The sequence below is a fragment of the Melospiza melodia genome, chromosome 22 (genome assembly GCF_035770615.1).
Source record: "Melospiza melodia melodia isolate bMelMel2 chromosome 22, bMelMel2.pri, whole genome shotgun sequence".
NCBI classification, from domain to species: Eukaryota; Metazoa; Chordata; class Aves; order Passeriformes; family Passerellidae; genus Melospiza; species Melospiza melodia.
The window spans coordinates 10,105,093-10,125,995 of record NC_086215.1 but is presented as its reverse complement, the minus strand read 5'-3'; the positions used below and the strand labels follow the sequence as shown (position 1 = coordinate 10,125,995).

At 43.7% G+C, this 20,903-nt stretch overlaps 1 protein-coding gene across 3 annotated transcripts in view; it reads left to right on the top strand.

The window, feature by feature from the left end:
- VAV2 (vav guanine nucleotide exchange factor 2) overlaps positions 1-20,903 on the top strand; it is a 120,443-nt gene that overhangs the window by 28,943 nt on the left and 70,597 nt on the right. The gene's annotated exons all lie outside the window — the stretch shown is intronic.

Sequence of the window (20,903 nt, the reverse complement as noted above, 5' to 3'; positions counted from 1 at the left end):
ATTAGAAGGCTTGAAAGGAATCGAAAGGAATGGAATGATAATAAAATCTTGCGACTGACCAGCGAGTCTGAGGTAGCTGGACTGTGATTGGCCATTAATTAAAAAGAACCACATGAGACCAATCAAAGATGAACCCTGTTGCATTCTACAGCAGCAGATAATTATTGTTTACATTTCATTTTTGAGGCTTCTCAGCTTCTTAGGAGGAAAATCGTAGCAAAAAGATTTTTCATAAAATACATCCCTAACAATGACCCCATGTGTTTTTGAGAAGAACCAAACCTTGCCTGGGGTCCACACCTCACTCAGTCCTTCCCCATCTGCTGCCAGAGATGCAGAGCAAAATAAACTTTGCTGAAATCACCCCTGATTTTTGTCTCATGGCCACTGAGTGTCTGTGGGGTTTCATGGCAGGGTAAAATGAGTGCCCTGAGCTTCTCAGAAATGTGTTGGCTCTAAGTGGTGGTTGGCACCAAATATCAAAGAAGGAAAACTCTGTCTTGGTTTTGACAAGTGGCTCTTGCTCTGATCCCCTGCCTTTGACACCAACTGCATCAGGGCTGATGGATGCAGGGCTCAGGGAAGCCATTACCCAGGACAATTGCTATATTCTTCAGCAGAAAAGGTGATAAAAGATTTATTAAAGCTCTGTATTGTTTTACCTGTTTCAAGCTGCCAGACATAAGCTGCTGGAAGGCATCTTCCCTTCTGATTATCCAAGGAGTAGATTTTCACTGCTGGTGGGGATATATTATTTGATATTTATTGCCTAATTTATTTCTGGACCATTATGTGGAATGTGCAATTGCAGTGCCTTGTTTTATGAGGTTTTTTTTTGATTTATGGAATACAAGAAGGCAGTTGTTGTTCTGGGAATATGAATGCACAGAAGGAACCTTTTGGGCTGGGGAAGGAACTGCTGCTAATTAAAATGCTGCTTTATCGTCACATTGTCTCTTGCTTTGTGCAGTTTCAAATTGCCTCTGATGCCTGGTGTTAAACACTGCTGGAACACATCAGCTGATGAGCGCAGTTTGCTTTTCCTTGTTCTGCTCTTCCCTCCCCCTGGTCATTTTTTGGGGGTGCATTCAGCTTTGTGACTTGGGGAGGTGATTTGCCACTCCCTCTTTGCTCAGGGCAATCTGTTTTTTTAGGAGGTTTGAGAAAGAAATGTGTCATAAACTTCCAAGAGATCCAAATGTGCTTTATTGCCTGCATCGTGCTTGTTTTCACGTTGTTCTCATCCTCAACCAACCATAGAAAATGTGGGAAGCACAAACTCTCTATACAAAAAACCTCATTTTTTCTTTTTTATCAGCTTGGTGGAGGTATCAGCTGTCCAGCTCTGCACCACCCTAAATCCCTCTGGAAGCCTGTCAAAACATTCCCATTGTCTCCAGCACCTTTCATTCCCACATTACCCTCAGATCTGTGTTCAACAGTGGCAAAGCAAATAAACAGGGAAAAATCTGCTGCTGACCAGAGCTCCCTTTCCGTTTTGAGTCACAGCAAAAGGAGCCTCTAATCCACCTCCCCACTGGCCAAACACAGACTTCACACACAAAAAATCCTTCCTGGAGCTATTCACTCCTGAGATCAATGGGTTTTTTTGGTTACAAGACAGTTACTCCGTGTAGGAGGCGTTTCTGGTGGGTCACGGTAACACAGTTTAATTGCAGATGGATTTTGGTGGAGTGGGGTTGGGTGTTTCCTTTCTGGATGCCACTGGGAGAATTATTCCTCTCCTCCACACACAAAAAGTCCTTCCTGGAGCTATTCACTGCTCAGATCAATGGGGTTTTTTTTGGTTACAAGACACTTACACCGTGTAGGAGGCGTTTCTGGTGGGTCAGAGTTACACAGAGTTTAATTGCAGATGGATTTTGGTGGGTGTTTCCTTTCTGGATGCCACTGGGAGAGAGTTATTCCTCTCCTCCAAACCAAAAAGGCCACTGGGACAGCAATTAGCAGCAGTTTTTGGGATTGCTGGAGTGTAATTACTGAGGAGGAAGGCGGGGACTTGGTGCCAACCTCTGCGTAAAGGGCTTTGAATCTTTGGGGTTTTTTAGTGTTAGAAAACCACTGGTGCTTTAAAGAGGCTGAAAAATCAGAGCCCTCAGTCCTGCCTTGCCCAGCTGTTGTTCTGAGAGAGGTTTCCATGTTTCCATCACTCCTTTTGGCTCCTGCAAGGAGGAGTTGCCGTGGGAGCAGTGGAGCCCCTTCCAGCTCTGCCTGTGGGCTTCCCAAACCCAGGTTTGCTCCTGGTTTTGCTTCTTCCTTGAGTTTTGAGCTTGAGGAGATGCTTTTTGCTGTCAGCAGGGTGAAATGGGGTCACGAACCACGTGGATTTCTCCAGCCAAAATCCCAGTGGAGCTGGAATCTCCAAGTTGGCTCTGTGGGATGCTGGGCAATGGATGCTCAGGCTCTGCCAGATGGGTGCACCCCATTCATTCCCTGCGATCTGCAGTGTCCCCCAGCTCCCCAGGGCAGCCCAAAGGCCCATTCCAGTTGCTCATGGCCAGTTGGAATTGCTGGCAGGCAGCTCTTTCCCCCCCATGTCCAGTTTTAAAGCAATCCTGCTGTGGTGTGGATGATAAAGAATAATCCTGTGTTTCATGGCAGAGGTTTGCAGAAGTGACCTGAGGTGCTGGTGCCTGTATTTCTACCCATGCCCCTTCAATATTAATTATATCTGAATATTTGATCCTTTTAAAGTGGTTCAGATCTCTCTATAAATCACCAGTGGCATCTGCAGAAGTGTTTTTTTCCATGGATGCAGGAGTAAAACCTCAGTTAATATTGCCTCATTCCTAACTAAGCCTGATTCTCCAGGCTTGCTGTTAGTACAGCCTGGCTCTTAAAAAAGAAATAAAATAAAAATCTGGTGCTCATGTAGTCTGTGTTGTTACACATTTAGTAGCAGTGATGGTATAAAATCAAACTCTTATTGGACTTGCTAATTTATTGGCAGCAACTGTAATGACATAAAATGTACATAAATATGGATTAAACTCTTTATTACTCTATTAGTCAGCGTGATGGTAGCCAGGTTCATTAAAAGGAGTTACTCATTTTAAATAACTTGCAGTAATGTACAATTTTTTTAAAAAAGAAATATATAGTTCAAATATTCATAAACCCGTGGAGCGTGCCATTTATTAGCCTCCAGCTCCTCTCTGCCCTCCTGACGTGGATTTAATCACCCTGAATTCCTTTTGAAGTTCTTGCTCTCTTTGAAAAAGGCTTTTTTTGGCAAGATAAGGGTCTTCCCTGCCCTGCCCCACAGATAGGAAACGCTAAAAATGAAAAGGGGAAGCGATTCACAGGGCAGCTGAAGGAGGAGGAGATGCTGGTACTGAAATTAAAGTTGTATTTTTCATTTTGCTTCTGGTCCAGAGGCTGGGGAGGGAGATCTGCACCCACCTCACATCTGGAGCAGGCTCTGGATCAGTTCTTCCTCTCGGGTGAACCCAGGGAGATTTTGGCTGGTGTGGGGCAGGGCCAGGGCTCAAGGAGATTTATTTTGGGTGGCTGCAGTGCCAGGGAGAGGATGTGGCTGCTGGGGAGGTGCCCTGAGCCTGGCATGCTCCAGTGGCTGCCTTGGGGTGGGAGCGAAATCAGAGCTAAAGCAAGAGCTGTCCTTGGTAAATTTGGGGTAATTGCTCCAGGTATTGAGGGTATTTTTTGGTGTTCCATTCCTCCTGCTAATGGAGGAATTAAAGTTGTGTTTTTCACTCTGGTTCTGCTCCAGAGGTTGAGATCTGAACCCACCTGTTCGGATCTTCCTCCCCAAACAGCTGGAGCAGGGTTTGGAGCAGGCTCTGGATCAGTTTTTCCTCTCAGGTGGACCCAGGGAGATTTTGGCTGGTGTGGGGCAGGGCCAGGACTCAAAGGAGATTTGTTTTGGGTGGCTGCAGTGCCAGGGAGAGGATGTGGCTGCTGGGGAGGTGCCCTGAGCCTGGCACGCTCCAGTGGCTGCCTTGGGGTGGGAGCGAAATCAGAGTTCAAGCAAGAGCTGTCCTTGGTAAATTTGGGGTAATTGCTCCAAAATTGCTCCAGATATTCAGGGTGCTTTTTAGTGTTCCATCCCTCCTGCTGCTGGAGGTCCTGGAAAGCCCCGGGGGGATCCAGGGTGTCCTCACTTTGTCCCCAGCCCCTTCCAAGTGAGGGATTCCCCCTTTGGCATCCATTGGATGGGTTGGGACAGCTCTGGAGGGGCTCAGCTGCCACAATCCCTTTCTGCCCCACCCCGAATGCTGCCAGGGAGTCAGAAAACTCCAATTTCTGTTTGCTTTCAGACAGGAGGGTGGGGAGTGCTGTCAGAATTATTTAAGGGATTCATAACCGAGAGTTGGTGTTTCTGTTTCTCTGCTGAGAATTCCCCTCCCTCCAGCATCTCCAACCCCATCTAACAGCCTCCAGCCCTGTTTTTAAGGGTGCCTTTTTTTTTTAGTGTTAGAAAACCACTGGTTTTCTATTTAATTTATTATTTTTAACACAGTTTGGGCTGAGAAGAGAGAGGGATTTATATGAATTAATATAAAAAAAGCAGAAACTGCAGAAATTCCAGATATACAACTGCTGTAAACGCACTGCCAGCTGTGACCTACTGCTCCTCTTCTCTCATTTTGACTTTCAGGGGATTTTTTCTGACCTCCTGCAGCCAAGAACATATTAAAAGCAGTGTGTTTTCTCTCTGCACCACGGAGTGAGTGAAGCAATAGTGTCTGGGAGCAGAGCAGGGCTGGCCAGCCAAGCTGGGTGTCCCATCCCAGCCCAGCCCCAGGGTATTTTTACAAACAAACGGGTGTTTTTACAAATAAAAAGTAATAATAATAAATATCAATAACAAATATAAATAACAAATAATAAATATAATAAACACAATGAATAGAATATAAATATAATGAATATAATAAATATAATGAATATAATGAATATAATAAATATAATAAATATAATGTAAATATAATGTAGATATAATAAATATAATGTAAATATAATAAATATAATATAATAATAATAGTAGTAGTAGGCAGCCTGGATGGAGCTGCCCATGTCATGGTGGCTGTGGCTCTGTGGCATTGCCTGGGAATCCTGTGTCACCAAGGATGAGTGGGGAAGGAAACGAGGAGAATTCTCCAAAAGAAGGGTGTGTAGATTTTATTATATATATTTATATAAAATATAAAAATAAATTATATTTATTGTAATATTTACATTTATAGATTCCCTGGCATTTTTCACAGGGAAGTGTAGAGCTGGGGAAGGCAGCCCTGGATGATTAACTCCATACAGGAGCTTCTTTTTTTAATTTGCTTTGGTTTTGGGGGATTTTCTGTTTTTGTTTTTTTTTTTATTATTATTTTTAGTTTTATTTGTTTGGTTTTTTTGTGTTTGGTTTTTTTGTTACTTTTGTGTTGTTTTTGGGGGGTTATTTTGTTTTTTGGTGGTTTTTTTTTAAATTTGTTTTGGTTGGGGTTTTTTGGGGGGGGTTTGTTTGGTTTTTTGTTGTTTTTGTTTTGGTTTTTTAGTTGTTTTGGTTTTAGGTTTTTTGGGGTTTTGTTTGTTTTTGTTTATTGGGGGTTGTTTTGATTTTTGGTCCTTTTTTATTTTGGATTGTTTTTGTTTTGTTTGTTTTTTTAGTTTTTTTTCTTTTTAAAAATTTTGGGTTGTTTTTTTTGTTGTTTGGTTTGTTTGGTTGTTTAGGTATTTTCTTTTTTAAAATTTGTTTTGGGTTTTTTTGGGGGTTTTTTTGTGTTTTGTTTTTGTTTGATTTTGGGGGGTTGTTTTGGTTTTTGGTCTTTTTCTTTTGTTAATTTCAATTCCTTTTGGAGTTCTCCTTTTGTTAATTTTAGACAAGATCAGGGAGAGAATAATCTTTTTTTACTTGGGAAAAAAAAACCTGTGAGTGTTAAACCACCTACAAATGTATTTCCAAAAATTGGGGAGAGGAGATACCAGGCTTTTTTTTTTTGGGGTGATCCAACAATTTCTGGCTATTTTGTGGTTTCATTTGAGCCTCCTTTGGTGATGTCATGGGATTTTTGAGGTTTGGTGCAGTGAGCATCACTGTGGGTGCAAGATGCCAAGAGGCAAAGCCAGGCTTTGTGTGCTGAATTTATCTCTCATCACTTGAGCTCAACTGTTCAGCATCATGTGCTCTGGGAAAGGGAGGAAATCCATCCTGGCTGAAATCACTTGGAAAAAAAAGGAATTTTTTTATTCAGTCAGAAGAATAAAAAAATTTCTGTTTCTTCAATGAAACCCTCAGCATCTCATGATGAGGCTGTGCTAAGGCCAAATAATACAAATAATAATTAACATTTCTAGAAACAGATTAACACATGGGTGTAAATGAGGTTTAGTAAAAGTGAAACTAGCAGGCTGAAAGTTCTGGCACTCCACAGTCCTCAGTGCTGGGAGCACAGCATCTTAAATATGAAACAGAAAAACAAAAAAAAAACCCAAAAAAAGAAACAAAACCAAACCCCAAAAAACCCCCAAAAAATAAAGAGGGGGAAGAAGCTTTTGTAGGAAACTGAATTTTCTTGGTGCAAGTTAATACCTGGAAATATCACAGCTGAACACCTCGGGGCTGTGGTGGATGTCACCCCACACAGGTTCCCCTCTTCAGCCTCTCTTAGTTTTGTGCGTCTGATTTAAAATGTGCACATCTCTGCAGAGAAGGGATGCAGAAATGGAACTTTGAGGAGTTTTCTCAAGGAAAAAATAAAAAAAAAAAAAAGAGGAAAATTGTTCCACTTATGGAGAATTTACAGAGAAATTTCAGAGTGCAGTGAGAGTAAAAGTGGCAGGATTTTGAGTGCACTGAGAGTAAAAGTGGGAGGATTTTTTTGCAAGCTTTGGGTGTGATTTTCTGTGAAAAATTCTGCTCAAAGACAAAAAACTGGAGGATAGAAATAAAGACAAAAAACTGGAGGATAGAAATAAAAGCTTGGAGAGCCAGGGTGTGAGGCAGATCCTGTACCTGAGCCTGATGGAGTGCAGCAGAGAGAAACTCACTCTTCCAAGCCAGTGGGCTGCAAAGATGATTGGGGAAAAAAATTGAATTTATTTCTTTCATGCGGAAATAGTGCAGCAGTCCTGTACAGAGAGATTTATCAAAGGGACCTCTGTGCTCCAGCAGCAGGGCTGAGCTCACAGCTCGCTGCAGATGTGAGCTGAACTGACTGAGTGCCACTTTCAGCAGCTCTGAGTAACCATTGTGCAGTGTCCTGAGCCCCCACGCCAGCCCTGCTCCCAGGCTGGCCTCTCACAAGCACAGAAAATGAGGTTTTATTTAAAAAATGAATTTTCTGGGCTTTGGAAATGCCCCAGTGGAGCTGGCTGTGTGGGCTCTGTGCTGGGAACTCCAGTTTGGGATGCTGGAGTTCCCTGCAGAGGATGCTCCAGGGCCAGGGAGGTGTTGGAGATGGATCCACCAACATCTGGGTTTGTCTGGTTTTGTTTCCTTTTCCAGCTGGGATCCTATTAAAATAGAGATGATTTTCTGTGTATTCAGATGATGCAACAGTTTGGGGTGTTGTGATTTTTTTGTAGGTGCAGATGACAGCTGTTCTGTGAGAATCTGATTTTTGGGGGCTGGGTGCTCGGTGGGATTTGGCTTCAATGTCTGTTTCTTCATTAAAAGAATAGATTTATTCAGAAAAGAATAGCGATTTATTCAGAAAAGAATAGAGATTAATTTATAAAAGAACAGAGATTTATTACTCCCTGGGAGTGTCTGAAGCAGGACCTTCAGTTGAATTTGCTTGCCTGAAAACAGGAAAACCCCACTGACCTTGATGAGGGGCTGAAGGAGCTGGGTCTGGCTCATGTTTGATCTGGAAATCAGAAATATCATTTAAAAACACTCCTGCATAGAAAAATGGACAAGTGGGAAGTGGAGAAGGTTTTTGGTTGAAGTCCAACCTGCAGGGATGCTGTGAGGGTCTCTTGCCTTGGGGCCTCACTTGACTCTGGGTGTTTGCTCAGCCTTTTCCTCCTCCAGCCAATTCCCCCTGGGAGCTCTGCTGCCTGCCCTCCCCCTCACCCTTTTTTATTTTTCTTTTCTTTCCCCCCCCCCCCCCCCCCATAATATTGTTCTAATTACTGGAGTGTGAAGAATTGACTCCTAAAATGCCTCTTGGCAAATTCCATTTGTGCATTGATGAAATGAGTGAAATGTCCAGCCCGTCCTGGCACCAAACTTCCCCATCCCAGCCCCAAACCGGGACATGTGGGGCTTGTTCCTCTGGCTGGTGACCCTAAAATCCAGCAGGAGATGGAAAAGGAGGGATTTGGGGAGGGAAAAGGGTTAACACTTGTTTGCTGCCATCCTGCTGGGCTGTGTTTTCACTGGGCTGTTTCTCCTGGGGAGATGCCAGATGTGATTTTGATTTTTTTGGGGGGGCTAAACAGGGACAGGCTGGGACAGCTGTGGGTGCAGAGCTCTGAGGAGGAGCTCAGGGAAGGGATTGGCAGGAAAGTTGTGGGGCTGAGGGATTTGGGGGTGTCCAGCCCTGAGCCCTGCAGGGAACAGGGGTTTTGTGGTGGTTTTTTATGTCCTTTCCCTTCTCACCATGGCTGTCCCTTAAGGAAGGGGTTCCTGGCTCTTCTTCTCCTTGGTTGGAGCATGGACTTGCAGAGAATTCTGTGCTTTAGGTACTTCCAAAGTGAAATATTTTAAAACCAGCACCACTGCAAGGCTGTTTCTAGAGATTTTGGGTTTTTGGTTTTTTTTCCAAGTGAGAAAGGAGTACTTGTGCAATGCTTCAGGCTTTTTCTGCATTTCCAAGGGCATAAAAACCTGAAAAACGATGCTGAAAACTCAGTTAATGAGTAACTGCAATGTTTGCAGGACTGAGGCTTCAAGGAAAATGCCAGGGAGGAGATTTTGTTCAGAATGCTGGAGGCTGGGCAGCTTTGCACAGGTCCTGATTCCAGAGCCCTTGTGGTGGATCCAGTGAGCAGAATTGGGCTGGAAAATGAAAAAATGCTGCTGCCTGGGCTCCCCCTCAGCCCTGGGAGTTACAGCAGGGCTGGGATGGAGAGGGGAAGGGGACAAAGGGAAGCACAGTGGCTTTGGCTGCCCTGGAATCCCCTCCTTTAGGGTGAACCCCACAGGAATCCTCCTGGATTTGGGGCTGCACAGGCATTTTATGGATCCCAGTTGATTTTTCTGAATCAGCTGCTCTGACAGAGCCCAAACTCATCCCCATGACTCTGCTGAGTGTGTGACACTTGTGTGACAGTATCCACATCCTCTGTGCCCCTCTCTGGGAACCTGCCCCAGCCTCAGTTTCCCTCTGGGGATGTGCTGGGGGCTCCTTTCCCACCTCCCCAGCTGCTTTGGGGACATCAGGGGCCTCCAGTGTCCCCTGAATTCCACACCCCCTGCCTCATTATTTCAGTGTGGGCTGGGTGAATTCTTGGAATGGGTGATCTTGGGGGTCTTTTCCCAGCTCAGGGATGCCATGGATGTGTGATTTTAATGCTCCTCTCCTCTCTGAATGGCTCACAGAAGGGCAGTTACCCTTCAGAGGAGCAGCAGAGCCTGAACCTTCCCCAGCTCATCCCTTCTCACCTTGCTGAGAGTTTAAAAGGAAGGGAAGGTTCAGAGAGCTCGGCAGGGCTGCTCAGCTTTGGGATTTGTGTTTTCACAGTGCCAGGGACCTTCAAAATGAGGGAAAGGGCAGTGCTGGGAAATTTGGGAAGCAGCAGAAATGGGAAATTTGGGAAGCAGCAGAAATGGGAAATTTGGGAAGCAGCAGAAATGGGAAATTTGGGAAGCAGCAGAAATGGGAAATTTGGGAAGCAGCAGAAATGGGAAATTTGGGAAGCAGCAGAAATGGGAAATTTGGGAAGCAGCAGAAATGGGAAATTTGGGAAGCAGCAGAAATGGGAAATTTGGGAAGCAGCAGAAATGGGAAATTTGGGAAGCAGCAGAAATGGGAAATCTGGAAGCAGCAGAAATGGGAAACCTGGAAGCAGCTGAAATGGGATTCAGCCCAGGTGATGCTTTTTGGAAGCAGAGCTCTGTGTTGGGAGCTGTGCATTCTCTGAAGTCTCAGCATGAGCTACAGCAAACACTTCTAGCAGGTCTAACAGGGTGTAAATTGGCCCAAAATCTGTTTGACTTCAGGCACTTTACTCTCCCCAGATGCTTTTCCAGCTCTGCCTGGCCACAGAAATGCTTGTAAAGAGGGAAGAATCAATGAAAATGGAGTTCCTGGTGGTGGGAGCTGTCTGGAGAACAAGCAGATCTTTAGATTCTCGTGTCTCTTTTGTGGTTTTCCTCCCTGCTATTTCTAGGTCCATTAAATCCATTTTTTACCCTGTTCTCCTGTGAAACATAAATGAGTAAATGAGGTAACAAGGGCACACTTAAGGCAAAATGAAGCAAGACCATAAATGTGAGTGACCCACCTGAAAGGAAGGTCAGGTAAGAGACATTACCCAGCTGTGTTCATTAAGGGTGCCAGGCTGGAATTTAAAATCCTGTTTAGGATTTGGGAAATGAGTTGGAGGACCCGTGGAGAGAAATAAGAGCTGCAAAAAATGGAGAGGGAAACATTTTTCTTCCTGTTGTTTGCAGAGGGTGAAGCGAAGGAGGGTTTTTGATGGTGATGATTTTCTGTGATGTGTGATTAGCTTGGAATTTTGGGGGGAAAAAAAAACATTTGAGGGGGAAAGGAAGGCTCTTGTGGTGCTTGTGTTTGGGGGAAGGCAGGGCTGTTTTGTTTCCTGCCCCTTGGTGTGTGAAAGGTGCATAGAGGTGCAGTTTGGAGCCTGAAATTTGGATTTGGAATCTGCCACCCATCTCTGGTGGTTTCTGCTTGAGGAATTCTGAAGGGAAATGCATGGAGCTGTTCAGAAAACGGAAATAAACTGCAGACAAGAGCCAAACTCCCTGCTCTGTGGGACTGGGAAGGTTTTGCAGGGCTGGTGGATGTGGTGGTTTATTCCAGGGCTTTGCTGCCTGTCTCCTTGCCTGGAGCTGCCCAGGTGATGGCAGGGAGAAAAGGCAGCACAGAGAAATTCCTCTTCATGGCAGCAACGAGGAGAATGGGGATTTATCTTGGAGATTAACTGGGCTGCTCCTCTCAGTTTGCTTTTCCTGCCACGGAATTCAGCCCTGTGAGCTCCACAGATCTGCACAAGGTGAAGAGATAAAGCTGTTTAAATCCCCTTTTGGGTTTGGGAGGGACAGTGGTAATTCCCCTGGTGATGAGGTTTATTTTTCTCCATTAGTACCTGGTTTTGAAGGGTTTATTTTCTTCCCTTTGCTCAAGGCTGGGCTTTCAGAAAAGCCTCTTCTGGAGGAGACTTTAGTGTGTGCACACACCACGTGAAGTCAACAAGGGCTCAACTTCAAAGTGAGGCATGTGGATAAATATTATCCTGACTTGAGGCTGCTATTTATTCTTTTTTCTTCCAAAACAAAACGCATTCACACGTGCCTTCTCAAGACTTGGGATTCATTATTTTTTATTTCTTTTTTAACCACTGTCTGTTCACTCTGCTTTGCTCAGATGATCCCACCTCATCTGCCTCTCTCAGGTGGCTGCCTGTCCCATGTTCTCACTCAGATTTGTCCCTCCAGGTGAACACGGGGGGATTTCTCTGTGGTGAGTGACTTAGTGTGTTGTTTATATTATAAATACAACTTAGTTTATTATTTATAACTTTTAACTTAGTGTGTTATTTATATTATAAATACTGATATAACCCATGGATAGCCAGGATCTGTTCCTCATGCACTCACAGCATTTCAGCAATTTTTGAATATTGAGGGGAAGATAGTGTAGTCAGGGCCAACATCTTACACTTTTAGGCTCAAAATCCTCTGCTGCTGTTAGTGTGGTTTCCATGGGGTCACCAAGGGGATGGGAGAGCCCAGGGAGATGGAAACCTGAAATTTGGAGGGTTGGGAGATATTTGCGTAAGGTTTCAGCGGAACATGAGTAGGATTTACTCCCTAAAAGTGCCTGCAACAGGCGAATCCCTGCATCTCAGCTGTCCAAAAGGAGCCACTTTCACTAAAAATCATCCTGGTTAATTCTGCTTCAAGCCTCAGGAGCAATTCCTGATATTCCAGCCAATTCCTGGCTGTGGGATCACCATCCCAGCTGTGTCTGCTCCGACCCCCCGTGCAGGGCAGAGCCTTCATGCATAGGAAATAATCAAATAAAACAATTCCACCCCATGTTTTATGTATGAGGAGGCACGGGGCTGTCAATAATCTTCCATGTTTTTTAATGCCAGCTCTCTGGGTGCTGCTGCTCGTGGCTGATGACACCAATTAATTTGATTGTTTGGAAATAATCTCGGGCGCCGCGCGATTCGCACGGCCCCAGCCCTTCTGCTTTCTAATGATTTCTCTATTAATTTCACTGCTGCCAAGAAAACTGGGGATGCCTTTCAAGTGGAAAGGGAAAACATGACCTAATACCATGGATAAAATATTAGTGAGGGTGAATTAAATCCCTGTTAGCAGTGCTGGGACCCCAGCCCCTAAAGACACAGGAGCTGCTGGAGCGTGGCAGAGAGAAAAGAGCTGCACATGCTGTGTGTGTGGATGCACCAGTGTGGAGCAATAAGTTCTTGAACAGCTTTAAAATTAATGGAGAACCAGTGTTTTAGTGGTTTTTTTTTTTTTTTTTTGTCCCCTCCTGCTCCAGCTGGCTTTTGCCTGGTTAAAAAAGAGCTGACACGGAGAAATTCGATGTTTAGGCTTCCGTGTGGGATGGGAACACAGGGGCTGGGTTTGTCCCTCTGGAGATGGGGTTGTGCTTTGCCTTAATTCCTGTTTTTTGGTTTGAGTGTGGTGAACTCCTTGGCAGTGCTGCCTTTGTCACCTCGTGTCCACCTGGAAGGATGGAGCTCCATGGAGGCTCTCTCCAGCCTGCAGGGCAGTGCCCTTAATTTTCCTGGTTTTCAGCATCACAAGCCTCAAGTTGTGCTCAAACTTTGCCTTTTTATCCCCCCATCTGGCAGAGATCCCCCCAAAACAGGCTTATATACAAGACACTTATCCTATCCCTCCAAATCTCTTCATCCCATCCCATCCAAACCTTCTCATCCCAATCCATCCCAACCTCCTCATCTCATCCTAATTTCCTCATCCCATCCCATCCAAACTCCCTCATCCCATCCCAAATCTCCTTGTCCCATCCCATCCCCTCCCAACCTTCTCATCCCAACCCATCCAGATCTCCTCATCCCATCTCATCCAAACCTCTACATCCCATCCCACCCCACCTCATCCCCAAAGCCCCTTCAGAGACAGGACCAGGATTAAATCAGTGACATTTCCCCCCCCTGTGCTTCTTTCTTTGCCTTTCTCTCCCTGATGGACTCCAATCCTGTGATACTGTAAGAAGTGAGGAGTGATGGAGCTCTTGGCCTTTTTAAATATGTATGAACTTCTCAGGGAGATGCAGAGTGATGGAGACAGATGTGAGCTGTGCCATTACCCAGGCCTGGGTGTCTCTGTTCCCCCTGTTCCAAGTCATTATTCACAGGCAAACCATAATTTTTCTGTTCCTTTGCTTATGGATATTTTATTTTATTTATTTTATTATTTTATTTTATTTTTTCAGGGCTCACAGAGAGCTGCTGGTACAGTTCCTACCTCTGGGTGTTTTCTGCTCCTTGGCAGGGTCAGGCTGAGTGGTGACTCAGGAAAATGAGCGTTAATCCTGTGATTTTGGTGATAAACCTGCAGATTTTTATTTGTTCCATTTGGTTTCTGAGAGTTGGGTTTGTTTGTCCCATGTTCTCACTCAGATTTGTCCCCTCAGGTGAACGTGGTGGGATTTCTCTGGGATAAATGATTTTTTGTGTTGTTATATATTCTTAGTAATTTTCCCTGGGCTAAATGATTTAGTGTGTTATTTATATTATAAATATAACTCAGTTGATTATTTATATTATAACTTAGTATATTATTTATATTATAAATACTGATATAACCCATGGATAGCCAGGATTTGTTCCTCAAGCACTCAAAGCAGAGCAAAGCATCTTCCTCACTGTCACAGCAATGCAAGGGGATTTCTCATCTTCTTTAATTCTCCAGACAAACTCTTCATTTAAAAAAACTCCTAATTTTGGCTTGAATGCATCTGATAGTTTTGTTTAAAAATCATATTATTTGAGATTAATTTTCTTTAAATTTTACACAGTGTGCTTTGTCTTCATTTAAAATTATATTAATATATAATTTTGAGATTAGTATATAATTTTGAGGTTTTTATTCTGAGAGCTGGGAACTGTACAGAGGTACAGGAGGAGCAAACCTTGCTGGTATCCCACTCTCCTTCCTGGCATCCCCCAAAATGAATAATTCAGCCATGGGATGTCTGAGAAGGTCACACAAATGAGGTGACACCCACTTTTTATCAGCCCTGGAGGTCACATGAAGGGGGTGACCCCCATTTTCAGCAGTCCCAGCTGGAAAGGTCATTCCTGAGGGGAAGAGTTCAACCTTGGGATGAGATTTTTGCATGGAATTTCTTCTCCACGCATGGAGTTTCTTCTCCATGGAAGTGTTGGCAGGGTCAGGGCTTCTGCACTTTGTGGAGTTTGGGATGTGCAGCATGAATCCGTCACCAGAGCACTCATGGCATGAGTTGATATTTGGATTTTTGCTGCACAAAATTTTTGGATTTTTCCTGGTGAGGGCAGGAAAAAGAGGAGAACAGGCAGGGATGGGCAGGATTTGCTTTCATGGAAGGCTCTGCTCACCCAGAGGGTGATGGGGTGAGATGTTCCTGTTTGCACAGGGATTGTGTCTCTTACAGGAGCAGCCTTGGCTCTCAAATAATCGATTTTCTTGGGTTCTTCAGGCTCTGGAGCATGGAAAATGTGGTGATCATTGGCTTTCAGCCTCCTCCCCAGGGCAGGGGATCAATACAGCTCAATATGGGCTTCAGCCTGTGGGTTGTGCTTTTTCCAGAAGGACCTGGGGAGAAAAGATGCCGTTTAAAGAAAATTACTGCATTGCCTATCAGCTGAAAACAAAAGTCTTTTGTCCTGTCAATCAGGGGGAGGCTCTATCTTGTCAATCACTGGGAAAATGCTTCCCTTGCACTTCTGCCAGGCTTTGCACAGAGTGGGTTTCTCCTTCAGTCACACAAGCCAGTCTTGGGCACAGTAGCTTTTAATAAAAAATATATTAAAACTGCATTAAAAATATATATCAAAATTACATTTAAAATATATTTAAAATTACATTTAAAATATATTTAAAATTACATTTAAAATATATTAAAATTACATTTAAAATATATTAAAATTACATTAAAAATATAAAAATTGCATTTAAAATATTTAAAAAACACATTTTAAATATATTAAAAACTGCATTTAAAATATATGAAAATTACATTTAAAATATATTAAAAATTACATTTAAAATATAAAAATTGCATTTAAAATATTTAAAAAATACATTTTAAATATATCAAAAATTACATGCTGCTGCCTCTCCTCCTGCCTGAGGAATGTTCCTTCTTTTAAAAAACCTGGCTCATTCCCAGAAATTCTCCAAATTCTTTACACATCAGTGTTTTATAAACCCCAGAGCACCCAGCCCCGGAGGGAGCTGAGGTGTGAGGAATCACTGGGTGGTTTGAGGAATCCCTGAGTGCTTTGGAGAGTCCTGTTTTAAAAACCCCAGAGTTTTGAGAGTCTTTTTTTATAAACCCCAGAGCACCCAGCCCTGAAGAGATCATATGTGTGAGTTCTCACTGGGTGCTTTGGAGAATCCTGTTTTAAAAACCCCATTTTTGAGAAGTCCTTTTTTATTAACCCCAGAGTTTTGGACAGTCCTGTTTTAAGAACCCAAGAGTTTTGGATAACCCTGGTGAGAGCTGCAGTGTGAGGAAACACTGGGTGGTTTGAGGAATCACTGGATGATTTGGAGAGTCCTGTTTGATAAACCCTAAACCCCAGAGCTTTGGAGAATCTTGTTTTAGAAACCCCAGACTTTTGGAGTGTCCTGTTTCATAAAACCTCAGAATTTTGGGGAGTCCTGTTTTAAAAACCCCAGAGTTTTGGAGAGTCCTGGAGAGAGCTGCAGTGTGAGGAATCACTGGGTGGTTTGAGGAATCACTGGATGATTTGGAGTGTCCAGTTTTAAAAACCCCAGAATTTTGGAGGGTCCTGTTCTATAAACCCCAGAGTTTTGGACAGTCTTGTTTTAAGAACCCTGGTGTTCCTAAAGTTTTTAAGAACTCGGGGAGTCCTATTTTATAAATCCCAGAGCTTTGGAGAGCCCTGTTTTAAGAAGCCCAGAATTTTGCAGAGTCTTGATTTTAAAAACCCCAGAGTTTTGGAGATTCCTGTTTTATAAACCCCAGAGCACCCAGCCCTGGAGAGATCTGAAGTGGGGGAATCACTGGGGGCTTTATAGAGCCCTGTTTTACAGATCCCAGAGTTTTGGGGACTCCTGTTTTATAAATCCCAGAGTTTTGGAGAGCCCTGGTGAGAGCTGCAGTGTGAGGAATCACTGGTTGCTTTGGAGAGTCCTGTTTTATAAACCCCAGATTTTGGGATAGTCCTGTTTTTAAAAACCCCAGATTTTTGGAGAGTCCTATATTACAAACCCCAGAGCACCCAGCCCTGGAGAAATCTGTAGTGTGAGGAATCTCTGGGTACTTTGGAGAGTCCTGTTTTAAAAACCCCAGAACTTCGGATGGTCCTATTTTATATAAACCCCAAAGTTTTGGAGAATCCTGTTTTATAAACCCCAGAGCACCCAGCCCTGGAGAAATCTGAGGTGAGAGGAACCCCTGGATGATTTGAGGAACCCCTGGGTGCTCTGAGGAACCCCTGGGTGCTTTGGAGAGCCCTGCCCTGGCACCCACCTCCTCCCACCCAGCATCCCCCCCTCCCTGCCCACCAGATGGGGACAGATGGGACCTGGCACTGCCCCTCACTGCCCTGAATGCAGCAGATCTGTCTCAGCCAGGCTTTTCTGCACGGAAGACAAATTCCGCTCACCCTGGTGGTTTTTCACACCAGTCTTTTGTTTCTTTCCCTTCTGAGCCTGCAACAAAAGCTTCAGAGCTCTGGGAGCAGTAATTAGTTTTGCTTTTATTTTCTATAGAACTCACCTCTGGAGCACGTGTGTGCCAGCAGCCACATGCAGGAGAATGGCCCCGGGGCTGAATTTGCATTTCTGATGCAGAAATTCAAATTAGTCCCATACATCAAGCGGTTCCAGTGGTCAGAGCATCACTCCTTATCAGGGGCTGTTGGGATCCTTGGCTGCAGCTGCCAAATTCTTTGGAAACTTGACAGAAACAGCCCCAAATAATCCCCAGGTGGGATGTGTGCCTCTGGAAGTGCCAGTGTCCTCTGCCATGCAGGGCTTTGGGCATCAAAGTCTCACCTGGGCACTGCTTTCATCCATGATTGGGAGTTTATTCAATAAACTCTTGGGAATTTATTCAGTTTTTATCTCAGTGTTTCTGGCTGTTCCTGAGCTGACTGCTGTCGGACAGACTTTGTGTTTGGATTTAATCTTTGGAAATAGTAAAAGTGGATGGTTTTACATCCCTCTCTCTTCATCCTCAAGCATCCCAAACCTCTCTGTGAGGGAGGCACTGCCAGCACCAGGAGATGCCTTGAGGAGCACAGGTTTGATGAACAAAGGGTTTTGTCTCTGCCCATGGAGATGAGGCTTCCAAAGAGGAGCAGATGGCACTGGAAGCATCTTCTTGGCAACAGCCAGGCCTTCTGCAGGGCTGCTTGCACCCAGGAGCTCACACTGGGAGGATTTTCAGGTTTTTGGGCAAGGTTTGCAAGCTGTGTTTCTCAGCTGGTTGTGCTCCTGTGGATACAGAGCACCACAAAACTTCTTGTCCACTGCTCCTCCACTTTTGCTGTATTGAAAAATGAGATTTCCAGTACTGCTGTGTGAAAATTGAAAAATTAGAATATTTTGGTGATATTTCCAGTGCGGCTGTGTGAGGAGGTGGCTGTGGTGCATTTCGTGCCCTGCTCTGGTGTTTCCCCAGCTGGATTTGACTGTGAAATTACATTTTTCACCTCCAAAACCCAAACCTTCAGGGAGATGAGGCAGTTTTGGTGAGGAGAATCTCCAAACTGGAGCAGGACAGGGCAGAAAGAAGCAGAGGGAAGAGATTTCCAGCAGGAAATTTGCTGCCTGAGCCCAGGATGTATTTGGCAGTGCTGGCTGCCTTAGGGGTGGCTCTTTGCTGTTCCTTTCCATGTCCAGCCCTCTCCTGATTTCCAGGAGCTTTCCCTGCCCCAAATCGCTGGGACATTCATTACCCACATCCAAAATTGCTGCTTTTCATCAAATTTCATCAAAATTGCCCCTCCAACAATGAGGAGCTCCTGTGGAGGAGAGGACTGAGCATCTGCTGTGGCTTTGTTTGGAAGGAGAAGGTAAAATAGACAAAAATAAAAAAGACAGAAAATCAGCTCCTTGTTGAAATTCCCCATCTCCTCTGCCTCATCACTTGGGTTTTGGTAATTGCTTTAATCTGCACTTGGGCTTTCCTGGCAGGAGGAGGATTTTTTCAGTGGCTGTCATTTCTTTGTTCCTGGTTGTTTCCAAACTCATTACTCCTGGCATTTATTCACCCAGGCTGGAAGCAGCTTGCACCAGGGGCACAGAATGGAAATTGATTTACAGCGACGCTGTGTGATCTAGAAGATGTCAGGTTTTTTTTGGTTTTTTTCCCCCCTCCTGAGTCTATAAATTAGTTTTGATTCCAATAAGGTTTTCTGCTGTAGTTATAAATCAGATCCCAAGGAGCTGTGGGATATTAAAGCAGTGAAGCAGCAGCTCTGTATCCCAATATTGCTGATGCCCAGAGGTTTTGTGGGATAAACTTGGGAAAGGGGCTTTTATCTGGGGAGAAGAACCAGCTGCTGAATGAAATTCAGGTGTGTCCATAATAAATAAATTTTAAAATGGTATAGGTCTAAATTTTTAGGGATATATATATATACACACAATTTTTATATATATGTATATATATAAAATTTATATATATATATCTATATGTAAAATATATATATAAAAGTTATATATTAAAGGAGTGAAGCAGCAGCTCTGTATCCCAATATTGCTGATGCCCAGAGGTTTGTGGGATAAATTTGGGAAAAGGGGCTTTTATCTGAGAAGAAGAACCAGCTGCTGAAATACGGGTGTATATCCTTAATAAATCAATTTTTAAATTGTATAGGTCTGAATTTTTAGGGATATATATGTAAATTATAAGTTATAGCAGTTATAACTTAAATTATAACATATAAATTATAACTTATATAAATTATATAAATTATTATTTATATAAGTTTATATATAACTTATATACATTATATACATATAGAACTTATATAAATTATATAAATTATCACTTATATAAATTATATATAAATTATAAGTTAAAGCAGTGAAGCAGCAGCTCTGTATCCCAATATTGCTGATGCCCAGAGGTTTTGTGGGATAAACTTGGGAAAGGGGCTTTTATCTGGGGAGAAGAACCAGCTGCTGAAATTCAGGTGTGTCCATAATAAATAAATTTTAAAACTGTATAGGTTTAAAATTTTAGGGAGGCAAGGGCCTGGAATTGTTTGTGATTTAAGGAAACAAGCCCCATGCTGAGTTTTTTGGAGAAAATTGATGCTCCAGCAGATCTCCAGGAGGGTTTGCCTCAGGCTGTGAGAGCTCTGATGGTTTGGCAGATTTGGGCTTGTTTGGATTTGCAGCCTCAGCACTGGGAGGTGTGAGCACCTGATGGAGGGAGCTGTGGAAATTGGGAAATGCACCTTGGAGCTGGGGTTTGCCAGGATTGCTGTGAAATTGGGGCAAATTCTGTGGGCAAACAGCTCCCCGGGTGTTACTGTGGGACACAAAACAGCACAATGTGGGTTTGCTGCTCTTTCCAAGGTTAAAAAAGGGGGTTTCATTTTTCTAACTCTAACATTTATAGATTTCCCAAAGAGTGGATTGGAGGGTGAAAGTGCCGCCTCTCCAATGACACTGAACAAACCAACCATCCATCCAATTTATCTTCCTCCATAAAAGAATGCAGAGCAATAAGTTATTTCCATCAAGAGTGTAAAAAAGTTCGTTGTGAGAATGTAGACATTAGAAAACTCAGAAAATCTTTAAAAAAAAAATCAAAGCAACACCTGCCAGGTGCTGCTAGGATGATTCTCCTGATTGCAGGAGTGTTCCTGGGGGAATCCCAAGCTGCCCAAAGCTTTTCCTGGATGAGCTGCCAGTGCTGTGGCAGACACTGACCTGGCTGCCAGAGTTCACTGAAAAAAAATATCTCTGGCTGTGGGAATCTGTAAATTCAGAAGGTTTTGGGAAAGCTGCAAAAGGCAGGCCTCAGAGACAGCAGAACCGTGATTAGGGCTAAGCAGGAGACATGAGATAGCAGAAAAATGATGTAAAATGTAGAAAAGCAAGGACAAGGGTGCCAGTGAATCTCCTCTCTGCTCAAGAGCTCACTGGAAAAAAATATCTCTGACCTGACCCCAGCCCTCACTGGAGGTGATGACGTGATGTGATGTCACCCTCATTGGATTTTCCATTTGCACAGCCATGAAAGGCCACAGGGAGCGGAGAGCATCAGCCCCCAGAGCAGATCCCTGATCCCTGCTCTGGGTGCTCACCTCCCAAACCAGCAGGGTACATAAAAGCAATACTTTCTATCTCTTTATTATTTATTTCTGCCAGGCAGGCTTCCTTCTTTTGAATAGAATTTTTATTTGGTTACCTTGAAACAGTCATGAATAGGTTAAATAGAATATAATGGAAATTGCTGTGGCCTTATGAGTTCTGTTCTTGCCTTTTAAATTTTTTTTTTTTTTACTATTTTTATAAGCTCTGCACCTTATGATAC